Source organism: Thunnus albacares, chromosome 18, assembly GCF_914725855.1.
Source record: "Thunnus albacares chromosome 18, fThuAlb1.1, whole genome shotgun sequence".
Classification (NCBI taxonomy): domain Eukaryota; kingdom Metazoa; phylum Chordata; class Actinopteri; order Scombriformes; family Scombridae; genus Thunnus; species Thunnus albacares.
In genome coordinates this window covers 25,773,294-25,788,063 of record NC_058123.1, presented here as the reverse complement: position 1 = coordinate 25,788,063, position 14,770 = coordinate 25,773,294, and the positions used below count along the sequence as shown (strand labels likewise).

At 38.3% G+C, this 14,770-nt stretch overlaps 1 protein-coding gene across 2 annotated transcripts in view; it reads right to left on the bottom strand.

Moving 5' to 3' along the window:
* The window catches only part of LOC122968539 (ras-related protein Rab-27B-like), a 69,284-nt gene that overhangs the window by 32,442 nt on the left and 22,072 nt on the right, over positions 1–14,770 (bottom strand). Inside the window, exon 1 of one of the 2 annotated variants that reach the window (XM_044333868.1) lies at positions 2,672–3,440. The exons of the other annotated variant lie outside the window; for it this stretch is intronic. The gene's annotated coding sequence lies outside the window, so the exon portion shown is untranslated. Of the gene's footprint in view, positions 1–2,671; positions 3,441–14,770 lie in introns of those variants that run through there. 2 annotated transcript variants of the gene reach the window in all.

Sequence of the window (14,770 nt, the reverse complement as noted above, 5' to 3'; positions counted from 1 at the left end):
TCTATTTTTTGGCTCCAATTTTTAGCCACTTTGTCTCTTCAGAACAAGGTCTGAGACAATGAACTAATAGTTGTTTTTTAAAATTGTATCATTGCTTTAATGTTATTCTTGTGCCTTACTAAGATCCAAACTATCACACACATGAGTTTGCAACATTCAGGTTCTTATGTACCCTATAACATCAGCAGAATAGCCAGAAAAGGTAACGCTCTGCTTTCCGATTATGTTTTCTTTTAGAGTTTCAAAGTCTGGCCAAGAGCAAGGTAACAAACAAACATACTCATCATTTCTAGGCTCAAATATTTACCTCGGAACCTCTGTTGTAAATCATGAAAGAGGAAATGCTTTGATACATTAACACAAGGAGGAAACATTTATTCCCATGCATTCCCATACATCAACACTTTCAGTCACATCCATTGAATCCTGCAGCTAATGGAAGTTTTCTAACATATTACAAGCTTGAAAGCGATATTCAACAGTGTCCTGCAACACTTTTCTCCCTCTGCAGTTAAACCAGTTTTGAGATAATACTGTTTAAACTAAGCTCGTGGCTTCTCACAACCCAGTTTACCAGTCTCATTCAAACAGTATTCAGTGAAATGAAAGAATGTGCTCTGGATGATAATTTAAGACACCAAACAGAAACAGGAGTAGAAATTCAGCTGTAACTATTCATTTTGGGGTTTTATACATCAATCACTGCTTGATTTTCTTGATTTAGCATCTCTATATTCATCAGGTATGTTGTTCAACAGCAAATTACAGAATTATATGTCATCAACTGTTGTGTCTGGTTAAATGAGCTTTTAGAAAATTGAAAGAAATAACTGGATTAATTGATGTTACTCTATATTTTTCTTATTATCAACAAATTCCAATGAAAACACCAAAGAATGTCAGTCAGTCTCTCAATACTGTCTGACTTTCCTACCCTGTCCGTGGCACTGAGCCCCAAACTCACTGGTTCCAATGAGACCATTTAATCTTTAAATGCAGCTCACAAATATATATATAATATATTTCTTTTTGTTAAAGGCTCAGTAATTTCCTAAAACAGCTGGGCGCTGTAGTTTTTAGCTAACAGAAGTACATTTTACATTTATTGAGGACTATTTTCTGTAGTAGTGGATTAATACACATTTAGTACTCTGAGTATTTATTGCAGCAAGATAGTATATGTGGCATTGATTCAAAATAAATTACAATGGCTGTGTTTTCACCCTGTTCAACAATGTGGCTGTTTGATGTGCTGATTTTTTCTATTATTTTGGAGATCTATGGTGCAGAGAAATAAGCTAAATCAGGATTTGGCTAAACAAGACAACACTTGTTAGTTTTGGACCAATTCATTGTTGGTTTTGGTCTTTTGGTCGGATTTGTTGACAGCAAGAAAAATGAAGAATATCAACAGTGTTATGCTTGTAGTGACTAGTCATAGAGCTAGGTGGTTAACTACTGTTCACCAATTTCACCATTTTAAATACTGGTGTGACCAGGACTTAAAGATATGGCATTATATCATTTTTTACTGCTGCATCAATTTGAATCCTGGTTTTGGTCGCTGGCCGTTATGCCATCTATAAATCTATTGAAAGAACACACAAGTTCACAGCATGATTATCACATGTTTGCTGTGGAAGCTCCGACTTTAGATCAGCCTCCCTAAAACTCTCAGAGAAGCCAAATCAGCGCAAATCAGTCTTCTTCTGTAGAGGTTTCCTAAAATGTGAAGTATATATTTTCTGGTTTGTATGTGTCTTTCTTTATGTTTTCATATGTCATCTTGTCTGACTTTTTTTCTTTTTCATTTGTCTTTGTGTCTTTTTTTCTTTAAAACTACTGTTTCAAAAAGTGCCAGACTTAAAAATGAATATGATTATTACTGTGAAAAACACTAAAATTTAAAATTTTGAAGATTTGAAACAATAGGACCCAGTATGTACTGTAAAGGTGTAATCAGTCATCAATCATTAAGTTGGCTAAAATAGTCATGAGCACATCCACAAAACCTCAGTGGGTCAGATTTTCTATACAACAAATAAATATATTTTTTTAAGTGAAAAAGAAAAAGAAAAATTTTGATTAAACTCATTTCTTCAACTTTTGCAAAGCAGTGCTTCAGGTGATGCTAAAAGACATTTTCCAAAAATTCAAACTCAAATAAAAATTCAAATTTCAAAAAAAAAAATTCAAACAAAAAAAAAAGTCAAACCTTCCCCATATTTTCTAATCACAGCACTCAGTTGATTAAAGTCAACCCTAAATAAAAACAAGTTTTCATAGATAGACATAGACATAGATAGCTTTCCATCAGATCACCACTATCATGAGACTGAGCATGAGAGAAAATTCATGACCAACTTCCATCCCAACTGGTTTGCTGCTCACAGCTCAGATAACGAGCTGCCTGGATGATGCAGCTGAGCACAAACAACTCACCAACAGTTATCAACTTGAAGAAAAGGGTGTGATCACATTCCACAGCCACAGATTGCATTTCCCTGTTCAAAATTATCTCGTTTTAACTCCTACTTCTGTACAAACCCTCCCTGTCTCTCTCAGATTACCTTGCGGCTGGTCACATGCCTACAAAACTCAACAAACAGCTCCAAAATGTACTTGGCAAACTACCCAAACAAACATCTTGCCGAGCGTCTGAGTCTCTTACCTCTCGGTGGCTCCTCAGCTGATTCAACTGTGTCAGATCCTGAGGGTGATACGAGCCGTCCAGAGCAGCTGACCAGCAGTCCTGCATCTATATCCACCAACTGACTGACTGACTGACTGAGTGAGTGGGAGGCTGGATCACTGGATGACTGGTTGACTGACTACCATTCAGCTGGAGGCAGCGGAGCAGAAAGAGCCACTCCCCTCACCGACTGACCTGACCAGCTGACTCGCTGGCTGGCTGGAGGGATGGATGGATGACTAGTTTAATGGCTCTGCCTTGCTGCTGTTGTCTTGGTGGCTGTCTTGCTGATTGAAATTCCTGGCAAAATAACTGACCGAGAGACTGACCGACCAACTGACTGACAAAATGAAGGAAAAAATGACTAAATAACTAACTCAAAAACTGCTCAGTGACTGACCAACTGATTGACAGTTCAAACCAACCGACTCAATGGCTCTGTAACTGGCTGACTACAAGAATGACTAACTGACCAACCAACTAAAAACACTAAAAACTACCTAACTGACTGACTAATCAACTGACTAACTGATTAACTGGTAGATTATCTGACTAACCATCTAACTGACTAGTTCACTGTTTGCTCAGTTACTGACTTTTACAGTCTGACTGAGTAGAAATTTCTAAAAGTGGCTGACTGGTTGCCTTACTGACTGAACAGCTCACTGACTGGCTTGTTACTTACTGAGGTTCAGATGCCGGATTCTTTCTTTCTGCTCTTCCTTCTTCCCGCTCTGCTACTTTCTGCTTCTCTGTCTGTCTCTAACTCTGTTTCCCTGTGTAATGAGAGGGTGGGGCTGAGCTACAGTAAGCTAGCTCTGGACACACACACACACACCCTTATCAGTTAGTAAGAGCAGAGTAGAGCAGCCTCAGGTCATGTTGGTAGAGGAAACTGTTGTGTGTGTGTGTGTGTGTGTGTGTGTGTGTGTGTGTGTTTGTGTGTGTGTGTGTGTGTGTTGTTAGCACTAGTAAAACAGGAAGTAGGTAAAAAATGATACAGTACTGCCCCAGGTACATTCTTGAATGGAGGAAACACATTCTGTATGTTATGTCATCCAAAGCTTAAACAAAAAGTCAACTCTGATATATGTCGCAAAACTCACAGGGACTTCAAAATGGATTGTGAATAAAGTAAAACAAATCTTATTATTAATTGATATTTACTGAGTAGAGCAGTGGGTGGTGCTGCTGGTTTTCCCACTGAAGTATTGTATTTTACATTCAATGTTTCTCATCACTGAAAAGCAGGAGTCTCATGGATGATAGTTAAAGTGAAGAATTACAATCTACTATAAGGTTACTCTTGAGATCAGATACAAAATAGCCTAAAAGAATCTGTTTCCTAGAGGCTGCAGTGCTCATTGCATTTTGATTGTTCATTTTTTTATTTAAATTCACAGTTTTAGAGTTGTATTTATTCAGGCAAAGTTCTTGTACAGCTGCTTTACCATTTAACAAATGAGAAATTTAGGATTTAAAGAAGGCTCGCAAAATTTTGAATAGTATCATTTTAATATCAGTATATATCATAGTGTATATATATATAATATCCAGCCCTGGTTGTCCCTCCATACAACAAGGTACATTATCTACTGATATCATTGAGCCTCCTTCACTAATATGCGTGTTCTTACTTTGCGCACAAAATAATTTTGTTGCACGTTTGTGAATGAGGCCCACTGTGTGTGTTAGTGTGAGACAACACCTGGCAACTGCTTCTTTGTGAATAATTGCAGTTTTTTTTTAAATTTACTCTTATTTTCCCATTTTTTGTCATCATTTCCTCGAACCACCTCTCACCATCATAGTGTAGAGAGGAGGAGAGAACAAGAAAGACGAGAAAAGAAGAAAAGCAGCCAATGAGAATATTACTACTTCCAGAGCATTTCTTCCCAGCTACAATCTGTTTTTCTTTGTTTCAAACAGAAACAAATATTTCAGTCCTGAGCTTCTGTCAGTCTGCTCCGAGCGACAACATAGCAGCAGCGTGTCTTCAGCTGGCCGGCAGCCATCACAGCTTCATTAGAAACTTCAATCATCCACACTGACAATAACACAAAGAGACAGCAGAGACGCAGAGGGTGGGGGAGTGAAAAACATCTAATACAACTCTTCTTCTTCTTCTTCTCTCCTCCTCCCTTCACACTCTAAGGCACATTAGTTTTCTTGCTACTTTTAAATTTATGGTTGAAATTTGTGTCACTTTCAGACCTGTAGTTTGATTCACTTTGTTAACACAAAGGAGAAACAAAAGATACAAAAGGTACATCTTGGCCTTTTAGTTCCTGTTTTGGGTTCATGCTGACTTATTACAAACAAACCAAGATGGCTGACAGGTACTCTCATTCATTGTATAGTGTTTGTGATCATTGTTCATTATGGACAGGTCACACCAGAAAGTGGCACACTGAAATTCATCTGCGTGTCTAATGTGTGGTGCCAGAAGCTTGGTGATGTAGTGACAGCTCTCAGGGCTAGTTGGTAAACTGTAGCTGGCAGGCTAGCCGCTAACAAGCTGTCCACATCCACATAACTAGCTCTTTACCTCCTTCTTGTACACCATTGAGTCACTCAATAAAGTTATAAAAACCTCTTTGAGCTAGCAAACTTACTAACTGTCAGTTGAGAAGCTCGATCACAAACAGAACAATAAGTTCATGTAGTTTACTTATTTGTACCATCAGCTCCTGTGTCACAACTGTCTATAAACCATTCCTCTTTTATGAAGCAGTTTATACTCCAACAGAATACTTTAAAAATGAGAAGGTGACAAACAGCTAATAAGCTATGACAGCTGCTCCATTTGAGCACTCTGTTCCCTCAAAGGTTAACAGAAGAAGTCAAAGTTCACCAAAGTTGAACATTTGTGCAGATTTACTTCGCCCCTTAAGCAAATTCACTGATTGTGGTAATTCCATTAAAATTAATTGATTTTGCTGCAAATTTAGCTGCTTTCAAGGCTGGTGTGACCAAGCCTTTACCATAAATCAAATTCTAGTGACCGACAACAAGTCACGCAGCACTGTAGTCAATGAGCAGCTGTGGCTCAGGAGGTAGAACAAGTTGTCCACTCTTCATGAGGGCGGTGGTTCAGTCCCCAGCTCCCCGATCCTCTCTGCATGTTGAAGTGTCCTTGGGCAAGACACCAAACCCCAAATTGCTCCTGAGGGTCAAGCCAGCACCTTGCATATCTCTACCTTGCAATGTCCACTTACCTTATGTGTTTATTTGATTTCTCTGGTGTCAGAAAAAGCTAATAAAGAAATGAATACAAGAACTGCCAAATTCCACAACCACAACCCATCACTCATACGCTGATGCACATGCATGTTACCATGGTTACCAAATGATCCTGTATAATTACAGGAGATTGTTTCCTTGGCAGTTCCCGTAACCAGAAACATTTGAAATCATACTAATGTCACATGAAAACATGAGAACTGATTGATTTAAATGAAATATCTTATTTGATAATAAACTGTACCTCTTGTGTCCCAAACATACAGTATATTTAATTTATGAAATTTGTCCTTCTCAGACACCACTGTTCAGAGTCTGACTTCATGCATTATTTTTGGAGACAATATAAAGGTGATGACAGGAGAGATGTGGCTGAAAGAGCTTAAATAAATAAAGAGAAAATCTCTCCTCTCCCATCTCAGCTGGTCTGGAGTCTCCATGTGTCCAGACGGCGAAGCATCATGCAGCTCATGTTGGTGACCTTTAGGTGATGTTAAAGGCCACCTAACCACAACACTGACAGTTACCATGACAAAACAAGATCTATCACTGGCTCTGTAAGGAGGCACTGACAGCAGGATACAATATTCTGTTGCATCAGATCTTACATTCATTTCAGCGGATCTCCACTGGTTCTTTTCTATTCTTTATGTTAAAGGTGATGCTAGGGTGATCTGGATGTCAGGAACATATCATTTCTCCTGGTATGATCTGGAGACAAAGATCTTCTATCCATTTTCCACTGGTCATATTTTTTTTTATCTAATGTCATTCATACTATCTATCCAAAGTTACATCCAGTTAGTTGAATTGCTAATTTCTGATTCCCTTACATAACTGCACTTATACATGGTCTGGGTGAATACTCTTTTCTGATTGGCCGGCAGATGTGCATTAAATCCATGTATTGCATACATAGTTCAACTCAAGTTTAATCATCCTTCTAAATTCATCCATTACCCAACCTGTAACCATAGCAACATTAAAGAGCACAGCTGTCAAAGCTTACTCGTTATGAAGTTTTGAAGAATGGGACGCAGCAGAGGAAAAAGAAAGAAAGAAGAAAAGAAAGAAACCAAGCAAAAAACGGCAGAAGGAATTGACACCTGAAGAGCTTAAAATGATAGAGGAAGAGAAGGATGAGATTAATACAAAAAAGGCAAAAAAAATGGGAAGTTAATATACTGAGACTTTCTCTACTAAAAACAAAGGAATGATTTGAAGACATACTCTGCAGTTATGCTTAACAACAATTAATTTTAGGCTTAATTTTAGGCCTCGGTTCAGGCTGGCGGCGTGTACAGTGTAGCATGTTGTCATGACAACAGTAAGCTCTTGCTTCATAACCTTTCGATTTTGAGTGAAAAACTTTAATCAAAATTTGCGAATGCTTTTATTTTATATTATTGGCAAATGACCATGGTATAAGCGGGATACTCATGATGATTATCCCTCACATAATTTCTAGGTTGTGACCAACATCTGATACCAATGAACAGTAATGTTAATATCAGTAGGAATGCATATCTGTATGACAGTTTCACCAATTTCTGAGACTTTATAAACCAAACAATTAACAAATTAATATAAAAATAAAATAATCTACAGATTGAGCTTGAAGGTTTACGTTCAACCTTGATAACAGCAATTACCAAGCAAAACATTCTCAATTTTAGGTCAACTAACCGGGTGTTACTTTCAAGCATATCTCACGGCTTTCCTCTGCAGATGGAGTTTGCTTAGTTGTGGAGTCATGGAGAACCTGGGGAGGCAGAGACTTCTCCATAGCTGCCACCTCCCTCTGGAACTCTCTCCCCAAACACATTTGTGACTGCTCCAATCTATCTAAGCTTAAGAAGTTACTCAAAACTCACCTTTTTAGAACTGCTTTACTAATGCTAATTGCTAATGTGTGATTGATGTCCCGTGCTACCTTATGCTCTACATATTAAATATATTATTTATCATTATTATTATATTATTAATTGGTAGAAAAACATTTAATTGGTCCCATTTCCTCCTGATTCTGAGATGACTGTTGTAACTGAAAGCAGCCTAGTCTGTCTGTCACTAAGTGAATATTGTTGGGGGTCAATATGGCAGCATCAGCAGGACAATGACATTACTATATAAATTTAGTACAGGGTAGTTTAGCCTTTCATTCTGTTCCACATGATTTGTTTAATAGGATCATGCACTGAGGGCACACAGAGATGTGAAAGGCCGCTGGTCCAAACAATGGAATTACAGAAACAACACAAGCACTCACATCACTGAGTTGGTATATTGCACACTTTCTTTCATTCTTCTCGGCAATTATATATGCGTCAACAGTGAGATACTGGGAAACATTTTCAATCCCTCAACCCTCATTAGCCGAATGTGAAAAGGGCAACTGGGTCCAAAACAATCTGCTAAGATTTTGACATTCAGCATAAACATGCCCCGAGTCGAGAACCGCAATTCCCACAATTCCCAATGAACCAGAAAGAAGCACTTAATAGAGTTAATGTATTGGATGGTACAGAGTACGGATACGCAACTGACACAGAGATGTAAATGAATACAAATGCTCACGACTAAGACACACACACACACACACACACACACACAACTAGCATCAGTTTAACAGGGTTCACTGGTCATACGACAGTAATTGCTGCCATCAGTTTTGACAGCAGAATGTGAATGGTGGGAATGCTGTGTGTATTTCTGTGTGTGTGTGTGTGTGTGTGTGTGTGTTTGTGTGTCCAAGATGAAGCATGTAACCATTTGCCATAACTGCCAATAATAAAAATCAACAGCCTGACACAGGAAAGACACAAATCACTGCTGTCCAACATAAGGTATGGTGACCTGCAGTAGAAACATTTCCTCTGGTCTTTATCTGCCTGATAGAATTTACCTCATACTTCTCTGCCAGACGTGTGGCAAAATATAATTATTTCTCACATTTATAGGGACTCTAAATGAAACAGGAATGTCAATGATACTGCAGCTATTGTGCATTTTTTCCATTTTTCAAAAGAGGATTAAAAACATTTTTTAACATATTTGTGAAAACCTGTGGGTGGATGTATCCCATGTCAGAGTTTGACTGACAATTGAGAGTCTGCATTGCTATGAGATGAGCTTCTGTGGTGCATTATACTGGCTGGAACATGTCATAACCTTGTTTTTTCCCCTTTTTTTCCCAACAAAGTTCACAAATTGTTGGTTATGCATTGTAAGTGATTTAAGCAGTTTGTCCCTTTCCATCCATTATGTTGTTAAGTGTGTATTCCGCTCAGAAAACTGAAGCTAGGTAGTCTAGCCTGCTGACATTAGGACTGATTACCACTAGACTTTACTTTCTGTTCATAATATATCATCACCTGGTGAGTCATCAGCAGCTCCTGAACACTCTGCTGTATTTGTCCTGCGTTATAGAAAGGAGGGCGGTTAGCTAGCATTAGCTGTCTCTGAAAACTGAGAGTCCTTTTTTTTGGTATTTACAATTTTGACCAAGTGCACAAGTCAAAACAAACACCACAGATAAAAATATAGGCTACTGAATTTGAAAGATAACAACACAGATTACTAAAAACCCAGCCACACAATATTACCTTCCTCAGCAGTATGTTGTGTGGTTCCATCCCTTTGTCTAGACAGGGATGGACTCCATTAAGTGTGTTCAAACAGAAAGCAAAGTGAATTTTCAGCTTGCATCATTCATGCCAATTTGACCGCTGGACCATCCGTGCAGTCCGTGTTGAGTGGGAATGTGTTTGTTTGCGTGTGTGTGTGTGTGTGCGCGTGTGTGTGTGTGGTAGCTGAGCCACTGACTGATCTCAGAACACAACATCACAATGTTTCATTTGGTTATTCACCCATTTTTTAAATGGCAAATGTCTAGTGCAGTACAGCTCTTGACAAAATTATGTCGCTGTCAAAAAACCTTGAGCAAATCTCTTTCAAAACAGTTTTACTTAGAACTTAGAAATACAATGAAACTACTAAAAGTTGACTGTGATGGCTCATCTATCTGCAATAAGATTAAAGACTGTGTAGGTTGATTTTCATGGAAATGAAGTGAAACCTATGGCACCTGGAAGGAAATCTAATAACAATAATGAAAAGTATACAGGATTTGTACTTTGTGGTCTAAAACATGCAAAGGCAACAGACTGGTCCTTTAAGGATCAAAATAGATGGCAAAGTTTAAGGATGTCTTCTTGATTCAACTACAGTCTTCTGCAGTATCTCTAGAAAACTCTAGTCAGTCATGCAGTTTCTATTACAGCCCTGTTAAAAACACTCCAGGAATGTCCTTTCCTATTTAAAACAGTTTACCCAGTAACAGACACTCGCCTATCAGCAGAACACAACACCCAAGTCTTTTTCATATGAGAAGCAAACCTGACAGCTTGTAAGCGAAAGGTCAGCGGTTCAATTCCCAGCACGAAGACAAGGTGCTCCTTAACAACAGGAGAATATTTTTATTGTTTTTTTTAGCAATTGTATTCAAAATCTTAGACTTAAACACTGGAAATCCACAAACTCTCCAACATTACAGAAATAATGTTGTGCAACTCTTAGTTGTGACGTACCATACAGACAAAGGTAGTCAAGGTACAGTTGCTGAATGTCTCTATTAGGGGAGTCAATGTGAAGTTGCTGGTTTTTAATGCAGGATGCATGAGCACTGTAAACACATGCTAGTGACACAGCTCTATGGATGGCAAAAGAATGAAGTATCGCAACATCTATTGGATGAATTGCCACAAAATTTTGTACTTTCATAGTCACATTCATTATCACATACATTTATGATCCCCAGAAGATAAATCCTGATGACCTTGGTGATCCCTTAACTTCTCTTCTAGTGCCACCTCAGGGTTGACATTTTTAGTTGTTAGTGAAATATCCTGACAACTGTTGGATGGATTGCCATGGAATTTGGTACAGATATCTCTGGTGCCCAGAGGATGAATTTTAATTACTTTGGTGATTCCTTGACTTTTCCTGTAGCACCACCAGCAGGTCAAAATTTTCACTTGTTCTGTAAAATATCTCAACATCTATATCTAAGGGATTGCCACAAAATTTTGTACAGAAGTGTATGGTTCCAAGAGGACAGAGTCTAAGGTGGGATTCTTCTCTGACTTCATTTAGCATTATTTGGTTCAGAGTGACATCTCCACATCTACTGGACATTCAGTAAACATATTCATGCCCCCTTCAGGATTCACTGTAAACCCTTTGGTAATCCACTGATGTTTTTGCACAATACTTTGGTTTAAGGCCCAACTGTAGTCAACGTTGTTATTGTGAGTGATTCTGATGTTAGCATTTGGCTCAAAGGACTACTCTTCTGCAGTACAGCCTGACCAAGCCGTAAGCATAGCTGTAAACTTGGTCAGTTGTCAAGATTGGGACTTCAAATATGCACAGACATGCCACTTCTTAACCTTTGGATCCAACACTAGGATCCCAGTCTTTTTTATGTTCAACTTTAAGGAATTGGTGTGGTTCAGGAGGAAGTAAAATATAATATTCAGCATATTACACATTGTATGCATGTATGTGCATGTGTATTACAGATTACACATATTAGGAAAGTCTCATCTTTCAGTCAGTAAAGTTTATTTCTGTATCTTATCCACATTTCAAGAGAAAAAAATACACATCACAGCTGTCAGAAAACATTAAGAAAGTTTTAAAAACTGAGACTTGGGTTTGGACAAGATGGGTTTTTTTTTCTCAGAAGTGAATGTAGTTAAGAGTAATTAAATAAATCTCATGCTGATGTTACAACAGCTTGATGATTACATCACCTCTAAAATGAGACATTCTGCATGAGCCCAGAATTGTGTGTCGTAACACAACAGCTTCTCACAAAATGGAGAGAACAGGTATTAATTGTTGCAAAATGTGACTCAGGGAGTGCTCAGATTGTTGTGTCCTGCCAGTACAATGGAGATCATTGTAGCTCGACTGCTGATCATCATGTCACAAGTTCACAATCTTCACAGGCCGCGGTGGAGTCGACGAGTCAGCAGAAATGGCTGTCGCTGATGTAATGATCACATCCTGTTTTCTTTTAGGTTATTTAACACTGCAGCTGTGTTCAACAGCAACTCGATTAATGGAGACAAATGAAAGCATTTGTATTTATTGATCAAGACAATCTGTGAGGACTGTGTTTACAGGACTTTTAATTAATTCTTCACATTAGCTGTGTTTGAAGAGTTTGCGTTCCAAATGAGAGACAAAAGAACTCAAACAAAGGAACGAGAAATATCTTACTGTATACTGATTTTCCTCACATTATTGGTTATTTTAACACTTTGAAGGGTTAAAGTGAAAAACTGATTCATGTCAGTCAGGTTGATTACATAGAAAAGCTTGAACTATACATGTCATATTTTGCTCATAGTCAGCCAGACTAAATCTCACAATCTCAGTTTCCACAGAGTTTAATGTCTCTGAAATATCAGCGGAGAAGTGATTAATTCCAGTCAGACATCTTAATAATCTGTAAACATTGAGATGATTTTGTCACTTGCTGCCTCTCCAAACTCCTGAACCTTGTTAATAACTATTAAACCTCAGAGTTAGGGAACAGGGATGCACTGATCTGGCTAATGTCAGTCAGACAGTCAGTCAGTCTACCACTTTGGTCTGAACTGAAATAGCTCAACAAATATTGGATGAACAGCCATGAAATTTTGTACACTCATATACAATCCTTATAGTGTGAATCCTACTGACTTTGGTGATGTCTTGACTTTTCCTGTAGCACCAGCATGAGGCTGACATTGTTGGTTTTCAGTGCAATATCTTGACAACTACTCAATGGATTGGTATGAAATTTGGTACAGATGCCCATGTTGTCTAGAAGAAAAACCACTTTGGTGATCCCTTAACTTTTCATTTAGTGCCACGATCAGGTCAAAACTTAAATTTATATTAATAATTTGGGTTTATGACCAAATTCCCACAAAATTTCCACCAGCCTCAGCTGTGCCATGCAGTACCTGCTTCTTCTTGTACTACTGTATATGTGTACATGCACAATACAAGAGCTGCAATGGCTAGTTGATTAATCAAGTAGTTGATTAACAGAAAATGAATCAGCAAATATTTTAACAATCAGTTAATCCTTAAAGTCATTTTTCAAGCAAAAGTACAAACATCTCCTTGTTTTAGCTTCTCAAATATGAGGATTTGCAGCTTTTGTTATAGGTGACAGTGGATCTGAATACTTTTGGGTTTTGTACTGTTGGTAAATCAAAACAAGAAATTTGTAGGTGTCAACTTGGGCTTTAGAAAATTGTACGGACATTTCTTACTATTTTTTGACATTTTATAGACCAAATGATTAATTGATTAATCAAGAAAGTAATTAGCAGATTAACGGACAATGAAAATAATTTTTTTTTGCCGCCTGACACAACACTAATCTGCTGCCTGCAGTATTTCACTGATGTTTACATAAAGCAACATAACTTCTTCAATAATCTGGTTTGATTGGATCCATTTAATAACCCATCTACAGGGCTGATAGAAAAGTCAATGGAAATTGAATTCCTTCATAATGCTTTTACTCCTACATCCCTTCATTCCAACAAGCTCCCCAAACTGAACAACAGGATCTGTCATTGGTTTCCACAACTATCCACAATCCACTATTCACATAAGTGTTTTCTGATCCTATTGGCAACACAACATTATTGGTCAGAGCCTTCCAAAACGAATGAAATGAAATTACTGTTACAAAAATGATTCATGTGACTGTTTTCTGACTGCTTTGGTTAACGTTTGGTTAGGTTTCGGCACACATGGTTAAAAGAAACCAACATGGACCATCAGTAGAAAACGGGAAGCAACCAGCAGCCAATGCACTGTCAAACCAATCCAACCAACCCAACATCTTCCTTACGCTAACTTTGTGGCTCTATTACAACAGCCTCCCATCCACCTTTATTCAGTCTTTTTTTTTGGGAGGACACTCTCCTTCATTCATTAGCATCAACTCCAAAAGACAACCTTTTATTTAGGAGAGAAATACAGAAGGAAAAAAATAGACGGTAAGGAAGCAGAAGAGACAGAGGAAACAGGCTGATGACAACACTGCAGTTTAAAAATGCATGAGCCTCCAGCTTCCAGCAGACTGCCTGTATGTGTGTGTGTGTGTGTGTGTGTGTGTATGTGTGTGGAGCACTGCGGTGTTAGCATTTACCAGTCAGAATGAAGAACAGACAAACGGGGAACAGTTTAGGATGAAGTAAACACAAGTAATGTTGTGATTATTTCATTATTATTCGGCTGAGTTGTCTTGCATCATGTGCTGCTGTTGCTCTGTGTGTGCGTGTCATTTAGTTATTTACCAGAGGATTTGATTGTGCTTCTCACATTTCACACACTTCCTGCTGATGATATGTATGCGAGAGAGAAAGAGACGCCTCTGTTTGACTTATAATAAAGTCACGTCAGCTGAAGCTCAGTGTATGAGTCACGAGTCCCCAAATGAGGAGCAGCAGGAGAAAACAACTACACCGCCGAGGAGGGGAAAAAGATAAGTTAGAGGAGGAGCAAATGGAGAGGAGAGAGCAGGGAAAGAAGAGGAAAGGAAGGAGAGGAAAGGAAGTCACAGGAGGGCAAGAGGGGAAATAAAAATAAAGAAACAAGGGAGCCGGAAGAGATGGAGAAAAAGAAAGAGGAAAAAATAGGAGGATGGTAGAATAGAGGAAGCAAGGTAGAGGAGGAAGATGTAGGAAAAGCAGACCAGGAGAAGGAACAGAAAGGCAAAATAATGAGGTGAGAATAATTAAGAAGGACAAAGAAAGTGTC